Source organism: Nannobrachium achirus (assembly GCF_963921795.1).
Source record: "Nannobrachium achirus genome assembly, chromosome: 24".
NCBI lineage: Eukaryota > Metazoa > Chordata > Actinopteri > Myctophiformes > Myctophidae > Nannobrachium > Nannobrachium achirus.
Window position 1 is genome coordinate 43,982,177 of NC_137831.1, and position 9,790 is coordinate 43,991,966.

Here is a 9,790-nt window from a genome sequence, read left to right on the forward strand (position 1 = left end):
TTAACAGAAAAAAGCAGTGAATAAAGACAAAGAATTGAGAACACGTGTAGAAAAGATTACTTGGGATCAAATGAAATTGAGAAAAGATAATTGTGTCAATTTCTTGAGAGGAAAAACTGACCTATAAAATGTAACGAGTTTGTCATTCAAAAACCTAAACTGAATCTCAACTGAATGTATAATTAATTGGTGAGATCCTTATAATTCACAAAAAAAATGCCGTATCCAAAACATCAGAATCGGTCACAGAAAAGTATGGTGATGAATTTAACCACCTTGCACTAACGTCTGCTGATACTGTGATGAGTATGGGACAGATTGGGACATTAAGATCAGTTGACTTTTAGATATAGGCCTCCAGTGACACTGTAAAGGAATCTGGGAGTTATCTTTTATTTGACAAGAGGAGGTCCTCAACCTTTTGTAGGCATTACATTTTACAGTATAACACGGTTCTATTGTGAAAATAGCAGATCTACATGCTCACAGCGGCTCGCGTTGCGGGGCGTTGTGAGCATGTAGATCTGCTATTTTCACAATTTCTGCCTATTAAAAAGTCCATAAATTGTCACTTTAGAAATGTGCATAGGGTATCTACTTAAAGGGCCATTTCACCTCTGGGACAACCCGATCTTATTTTATTGTTGTTTGGGACACGATCAACACAAAGTTATTTTTTGTGTTCAATCTGTGTTTTTAGATATTTTAGTATTTCAGCATGTACTAGTGATATGATCATACCCGTTTCATGTCATCACAATGACATGAAACGGGTAATTATAATCAAACCAATGGATTTTTGGTGTAGGCTACAACTACAACAAGAGAAATGTGACATGGGGGGAGTTTTACTCAAGTCAAGTGTCAAAATGGACTCTCCGAGGCACCACTTGTGTGTGTCTGCGGTGGGATCAGTGAAGCCACAGGCAGGCAGGCAGTGATGCAGTTGATTTATTCTTCATTGTATAGCAGTGTCGCGTGGCAAACCACATAATCTACAAGCCCACAATGTGTTGCATCAGTGATGCATTGTGGACTTGTAGATCGGCTCGCCTTTGCACACGGCACCGTCAAAGCCTGAAAGCCAAGAGGGGAGACTCCTCCCTTCTGCCTCTGAGTGACGGCTCTCCCTCACATCAGGTGTTTTTAAAGAAAAGAAAAACATTATTATATTAATACTTTTTTAAAGTATCGATGCCAAATTAGTCCTCAGGTTACATATCGATATATATCGATATAAATATCGATATGCACATCACTAGTCCACAATGCAAGAGGCAGCTCTACTAATCACGTCCAACGTCCGACTCCCACAAAGGGTTAAATTAATTCTCCTGCCTATGCCCTACCGACGGCCTTAAAGGAGCATAAATCCCTACTTTCCTTTAAAACCGCTCAGAAAAATCTCTTACAGGTGGCTGCAACTCGCAAAGCCTAAGCCTACCCATACCCCCTCCCCCGACCTCTTTATTGTGTATTATTTCTAATGTCTGACTGTTATATGATGTCTTTTGCTTAGTACAGGGTTTATTTGTCTGTCATTTAATGTTTTTATTAATTGAGTAAAGGACCCCAATGTAAACAATAGTGCTTTCTTGGGTTTAAATCCTATAAGTAGACCTTGTTGTAATGTATCTGAACTGTACTGTCATGTGCCAATCAAACTACTTTTTCAAACTACCAAAAGATAAAAAACTCAGAAGTATGACTAAAGCTGGCTGCAGACTAGCCGACAATCATGGCATTTAATTCCCCCCCCCCCCCCCCCCCCCCCCCCCCGAAAATCGGGCTGCCTGCGTCTGAAACTGGGGGAAAAATATGTTTGATATTTTTCTGGATCGCTATACTGGTATGGAACATCAGCGGGGGACCGAGAGAAAGACGGCACTGTTTCAGACGCAAGAAACGGGGTCTATTGGTACCGACAGCCGCTGATCTGAGCTTAGTATCTGAGCCGCTGAGCGACAGATCTCTCTTTTTCTCTCTCTCCATCTCTCTCCATCTCTCTCACTCACTCGCTCGCACGCACGCACGCACACGCACACACACACACACACACACACACACACACACACACACACACACACCCACACACACGCACACACATTTTCATACCGTCCGTCGGTCCATTAAAACTCAGGTAGCGGGTTTGCTTCATATCAAACAGAAACAGCAGAAATAATCGCTACCAGTCATACAGACTGGGAACAGCACAGCAAACAACACATCACGCTTTGCTCTTCCAAGTCAAAGTACACGCCCAGAAGCCTGATTTACAAGCCCTACAACGTGGCACGGGTTGTTGAAGAGTCCTTGAGCAAGACTCTGAACCCCTAACTGCTCCTGATGAGCAGGTTGGTGCCTTGCATGGTTTCCTCCACTATCGGTGGGTTAAGGCGGCCCTACACTAACCGATAATCGGGCTATTTAATTACCCTCCCGACAATCGGACTGCCTCCGACTGAAACGGGCCCGACTATCGGGCATGAATGTCGTCTAGCTGAGGTCTCACAGATCCACTCGGAGCCCAGCCGAGTGGCTCGGAGGACGATCGGGGCCAGCCCGACTCTTTTCAAACATGTTTGATATTTTTCTGGGATCCCGTCAGGAACAGCAGCGGGTGACCGAGAGAAAGACAGTTGCAGCTGATCGACAGATCTCTCTCTATTTTTCGATCTCCATCTCTCCCTCCCTCCCTCCCTCACTCTCTCTCTCTCTCAATCACACACATACATGCACACGCGCGCGCACGCAGACACACTTTTCATAACGTCCACATCCATCCGTTCAGGTTGTATCATGATTGCTTGCGATGGGAATTAAAACTCAATGGTAGCGAGTTTGTTTTATATCAGCAGAAATAGTCACTACCAGTCACAGACTGGAGTGGGAACAGCACACACACGAGTGACACGACACATCTCGCTTTGCTCTTGCAAGTACACGCCCACTGCCTGATCTACAAACCCTACAATGTGCCGCGGAGGGGCGCAGTTTGATCTTGGAAATCTAATGTTATGTGCGCCACACAGTCATACGACTAATCATAAATCAGGCACCATGAGAAGCAGACAGCACGCAGCACGCAGCAGTGATAGAGACAGAGAGGGTAAAAGTCAGAGAGTTGAACAGAGGTATGGATGGACATGAAACTGTGTCAAAGTGAACTCATATTATCATCAAAATGGGACACAATTGAAGCATTTTTTCTCCATTGCGCGAGGCGATGGTGTGTTGTGTGGATAACGTTTTATGTGTTGTTGTGTGCGTGCGTGTGTGTGTTGCAAGGCGAAGAACAGCCCCGTGACATTTTTTATTAATTATATTATGTATTATTTCTTTGTTCAGGCCCGACTCAATCTGAATAGAATCCTGTAGCGTGCGGAGCGCCCGACTGTTCAAAACGGCTAGTCTGAGCCCGTTTAGATTATCTGGTAAAATAATCTGAAAAAATTATCCTGTAGTGTTTAATTCTACCCGATTCAGTCAGGCCCGATTATCTTGTAGTGTATTGCCAGCTTTAATGTATGTAAAGCACTTTGCATATATTCACTATATAAATGCACCATTTACCATAACTGATAATACAATATGGGGGAAAAATGTATGGCATTTTAAGCCAAAGTATAACATACAGGATTAAAGTGGTTAAAGTGATTTTGATGTGATATTAACTAATTGAGCTGGGGACCCCCTGGAACCCCCACAAGGACTTTGAGAACTACCGATAGACAGACATTACTGTTTTAATCTCTTAAACCCTATGTTGACTGGAGTTCCTGATTCATATGACATTTAGGGCTCTATTTTGATTGTCTTAAGTACCAGCTCTTATGCCTTAATTTAAAGGCCTGTCCATACTGTCTCCGACCACTGAACTATTCGTCGGAAAGGTCCGGTTCAACTACAAAATGACGTCACTAACATCTTCTGAAAAGCATCACCCCCAGCTTTATAGGGCAGCATGTGCCACAGTGCCAGTGTGTTCATATTGTAGCTATAAGGCAGCATGTGCCACAGTGCCAGTGTGTTCATATTGTAGCTATAAGGCAGCATGTGCCACAGTGCCAGTGTGTTCATATTGTAGCTATAAGGCAGCATGTGCCACAGTGGCAGTGTGCATATTGTAGCTATAAGGCTGCATGTGCCACAGTGCCAGTGTGTTCATATTGTAGCTATAAGTCTGCATGTGCCACAGTGCCAGTGTGTTCATATTGTAGCTATAGGGCTGCATGTGCCACAGTGCCAGTGTGTTCATATTGTAGCTATACACGCACAATACATACAAGGGGGACACAACAATACACACAACACGACACAACCCAAGCTACAATATGAACACACTGGCACTGTGTGGGATCAGTGAAGCCACAGGCAGCCAGTGATGCAGTTGATTTATTCTTCGTTGTATGGCGGTGTCGCATGGCAAACCACATAATTTCCAAGCACACAATGTGTTGCATCAATGACGCATTGTGGACTTGTAGATCAGCTCAACAGTAGCGGGTTTGTTTTATATCAAACAGAAACAGCAGAAATAATGACTACCAGTCACGCAGACTGGGAACAGCACACGACACATCTCGCTTTGCTCTTCCAAGTCAATTACACGCCCAGAAGCCTGACCTACACGCCCTACAACGTGGCGCGGAGAGACACATTTTGGTCTTGGAGATCTATTGTTCTGTGCGCTACACAGTAAATCAGTCATACAACTAATCATAAATCAGGCACCATGAGAAGCAGATGACACGCAGCAGCAGCTTGACTAGTTTAGCAGAGGAGAGAGAGGGGGAAGTCACAGTTGAACAGATCCATGGATGGAACATGAAACGTGTCAAAATGAACTCATATTATCATATATATATATATATATATATATATATATATATATATATATATATGGTCTATATAGCTCACAACGCTGTGAGCTTGTAGATCTGCTATTTTTCAAACATTTTATACTTTTACTTTTGGTACTTTAAGTTCATAATATTGATGCTAATACTTTCATACTTTTACTCAACTTTGTACATTTTGAGTTTCTGACTTTTACTTGTAACAGAGTATTTCTATATTGCAGTATTGATACTTTCACTTAAAGGAGCACTCCACTGAATAGGGGAAAAAATTGCTATTTATTATGAACATTAGTGAGGACCTATTATATGAAGACAGGTTGAAAAGTGGTGAACTACTCCTTTAAGTAAAAAAAAAAAAAAGAGTCATTTTTTCCACCACTGTGTGCACATTTGACAAAGCCGGATGCACCACGGTGGATTTGTACTCTGCATGTGGGGACTTTACCCGAGCAACCCTGCAACTGCCATTTTGTGCTCAACATGATCTATGATATTCTACCACATCCTTCCTCCTTCATTCCTCACTAACATACACACTGCCAACACTTAAATGATGTTGATTTACTACTACTACCACCAGGGTGCTTCAGCCTCTGTTTATAGTATGTTTACATACTTGAAATTGATATCAGCAAAGATATTAACAGCAAAAAGCAGTGAATAAAGACAAAAACAATTAGAACACATGTAGAAAAGATTACTTGGGATCAAATTGAATTTGAGAAAAGATAATTGTGTCAATTTCTTGAGAGGAAAAACTGACATATAAAATGTAATGAGCTTGTCATTCAAAAACCTAAGCTGAATCTCAACTGAATGTATAATTAATTGGTGAGATCCTTATAATTCACAAAAAAAAACTGTATCCAAAACATGAGAATCGGTCACAGAAAAGCATGGTGATGAATTTCACCACCTTGCACTAACGTCTGCTGATACTGTGATGAGTATGGGACAGATTGGGACATTAAGATCAGTTGACTTTTAGATATAGGCCTCCAGTGACACTGTAAAGGAATCTGGGAGTTATCTTTTATTTGACAAGAGGAGGTCCTCAACCTTTTGTAGGCATTACATTTTACAGTATAACACGGTTCTATTGTGAAAATAGCAGATCTACATGCTCACAGCGGCTCGCGTTGCGGGGCGTTGTGAGCATGTAGATCTGCTATTTTCACAATTTCTGCCTATTAAAAAGTCCATAAATTGTCACTTTAGAAATGTGCATAGGGTATCTACTTAAATGGCCATTTCACCTCTGGGACAACCCGATCTTATTTTATTGTTTTTTGGAACACGATCAACACAAAGTAATTTTTTGTGTTTTTAGATATTTTAGTATTTCAGCATGTACTAGTGATATGATCATACCCATTTCATGTCATCACAATGACATGAAACGGGTAATTATAATCAAACCAATGGATCTTTTTTTTTCTTCTTTTTTTTAAGGTGTAGGCTACAACTACAACAAGAGAAATGTGACATGGGGGCAGTTTTACTCAAGTCAAGTGTCAAAATGGACTCTCCGAGGCACCACTTGTGTGTGTGTGCGGTGGGATCAGTGAAGCCACAGGCAGGCAGGCAGTGATGCAGTTGATTTATTCTTCGTTGTATAGCGGTGTCGCGTGGCAAACCACATAATCTACAAGCCCACAAAGTGTTGCATCAGTGATGCATTGTGGACTTGTAGATCGGCTCGCCTTTGCACACGGCACCGTCAAAGCCTGAAAGCCAAGAGGGGAGACTCCTCCCTTCTGCCTCTGAGTGACGGCTCTCCCTCACAGCAGGTGTTTTTAAAGAAAAGAAAAACATTATTATATTAATACTTTTTTAAAGTATCGATGCCAAACTAGTCCTCAGGTTACATATCGATATATATCGATATAAATATCGATATGCACATCACTAGTCCACAATGCAAGAGGCAGCTCTACTAATCACGTCCAACGTCCGACTCCCACAAAGGGTTAAATTAATTCTCCTGCCTATGCCCTACCGACGGCTTTAAAGGAGCATAAATCCCTACTTTCCTTTAAAACCGCTCAGAAAAATCTCTTACAGGTGGCTGCAACCCGCAAAGCCTAAGCCTACCCATACCCCCTACCCCGACCTCTTTATTGTGTATTATTTCTGATGCCTGACTATTATATGATGTCTTTTGCTTAGTACAGGGTTTATTTGTCTGTCATTTAATGTTTCTATTAATTGAGTAAAGGACCCCAACGTAAACAATATTGCTTTCTTGGGTTTAAATCCTATAAGTAGACCTTGTTGTAATGTATCTGAACTGTACTGTCATGTGCTTCTCATTTATGCAAACTGCTTGTAAAGTTTTCAATCAATCAACCAATCAAACTACTTTTTTTCCCAAACTCTAAACTGATGACCAAAAGATAAAAAGCTCAGAAGTATGACTAAGTTAGAGAAGCGGTTAATGTAATCAGCAACTTCATGTTAACATGTGTTTCCCAGCTGATTAGTGATCTACCACTAAAAGAGTTTATTTGGCTCTACTGTAAATACAGTACACACACCAGTGGTTGTCATGTTTGTCACAGGTCACTCCTGTAAATAACCTTTTCATCCACAGCACCCCTGAATTACACTTTACACTACCTTATGTTTATGTCAAATATGTAAATATTTCCCCCTAAGACACCATATATGGCACAGGGAATAACTACTTTCTCAGAGTCCAAAGGAACACGTTTGTACGAACAATAATTTAATGTTTCTCCTTTTTGACATTCTCACTTCCTGTTTTGTGGTAGCCTGTCTCTATAGCAACTGGTCATGTGATCTCAACTAGTAACTGACATCTTAAAGGTCATTTTAGGTTACATGAGCTCATTGAGTTGATACATTACAATCATTAATCCAAATATACTGTAATTAATAAAGACTGTGTGTGTATGTTTGAAGATTGAAGGAACTACTTATTCCATAAACCACTGCACACCTTTCTAGTGCTTCCAACCAAGGACTACATTGTATTGTTAACACGCCATACAAATACAACATACTGGATGGTACAACCGTGAGGTTCCCAGTTCGATCCCGGCTCCCCCAGAGTTAGTGTTGAAGAGTCCTTGAGGAAGACTCTGAACCCCTAACTGAGCAGGTTGGTGCCTTGCATGGTCGTTGGGTGAATGTAATGCACAATCTGTATAAAGCACTTTGGATAAAAATCACTATATGAATGCACCATTTACCATAACTGATAATACAATATGGAGAAAATGTATGGCATTTTTTATTGGCTGGCTCCACACTGTTGAGGTCTATTAACACATGCATGCGGGTGCATGTGCGCGCGCACGCACGCACGCGCACGCACGCGCACGCACGCACGCACGCACGCACGCACGCACACACACACACACACACACACACACACACACACAGTTGCTGAGAGCTGGAGTGGACTAAACCATTGTGAAGGGGTGGGGGGGGGGGGTCACGATCTTTTGAAACTTGATAACCTACTAAAGTGCCTTTCTGTATGTGCCAATGAAGACACAGCCATTTTTAAAATCCCTTTTATACATACAGAAACAGACAGTGTATTCATATCCTTGCAGCTTCTCTACTGTTATTGCTTCAAAACTCCCTCATCTTACTCAGACACCAACCTGCTGGCCAAAGTTATACAACACATTCACACACAACACATTTATAGCAGATGATACATAAAATGACACATTATGAACATTTAATAGATCTGTAAAACGTGTTATATCAGTACATCTTGAGATATAAATACTGCCTGCATATAGATTTATGTCAAGTCAACTTGTTAAATGGATTAAACTGAATTATACTAAAAAATAACATGTTTCTCCTTTTGGACATTCTTACTTCCTGTTGTAGCCTATGTCTTCAGTCTCCATGATAACTGGTCATGTGATCTAGTAAACAACATCTTTAGGTCATTTTAGGTCACATGACAACATTTAGTTGATACATCACAACAGTGTTGATTTCCTTGACCAAACATGTATGCTAATACAGTTAGGGTCCAGTTACAGTTATAGGCCAGTCAATCTAAGCAAAAAAAGGGCCTGACCCAAGATAAATTGCAATAGTAATGGTTTGAGGTTTTTTATGATCCTTAGAGTCATCCAACAATCATGTTAAAAGTTTTCCATTTTATTCTTAGTGGATCAAGGTGAATTCATGGAGTTCAAGTTTGGGTCCCTTCACTTACGTATCAAAACTTGAACTATTACTATTGCAATTTCTTTTGGGTCAAACCTCAGATTGACTGGCCTATTAGGGTCCAGTTAGAGTCCAGTTAGGGCCCAGTTAGGGCTGTTACTCCCTTCATTTTCAGGCCTGTTGACTCCAGAAAAATGTCCGTCGACTACCTTTTTTCACTGACGAACACTAAATAATAACTAAATAAAAACTAAGCTATGACGACTTAAACTAAGACTAAATATATTGACATAATTATATTGATATTTTGTTGACTAAAATGTTAGGGAGGAACTAGTAGAGGAGAGACAGTTGAACTAAAAAAGGCTTTAAGTCATGTTATGTTTGGTTGCTCTATATTGATGTTACAACTTACAACTGTTTACTGCCTTCCAAACTTGACTTAATTACAAATTAATTGGCATCAACATAAACTACCAAAAATAAAAAGTACTCATTATGCAGAGCGGTCCATTTCATAATCCTATCATTGTATTGTAATTAGAGCAGGTTTTCATTGCTTTAATGATGAATGACTTCATGTGCTGGTGGATATCTTAACCTATATTATTTAATACATAATCATTGACAGATTAATGTGTCTCGTATTAATAATATAAATAAGCCAATTAACTAGCAAATACAACTAGTGGAGTCAGGGGCACAGACATGTTGAGGGGAGGAGGCTCAAGTGAAAAAAGGCACCTTGTGCTGCGTGTGGAACCGTG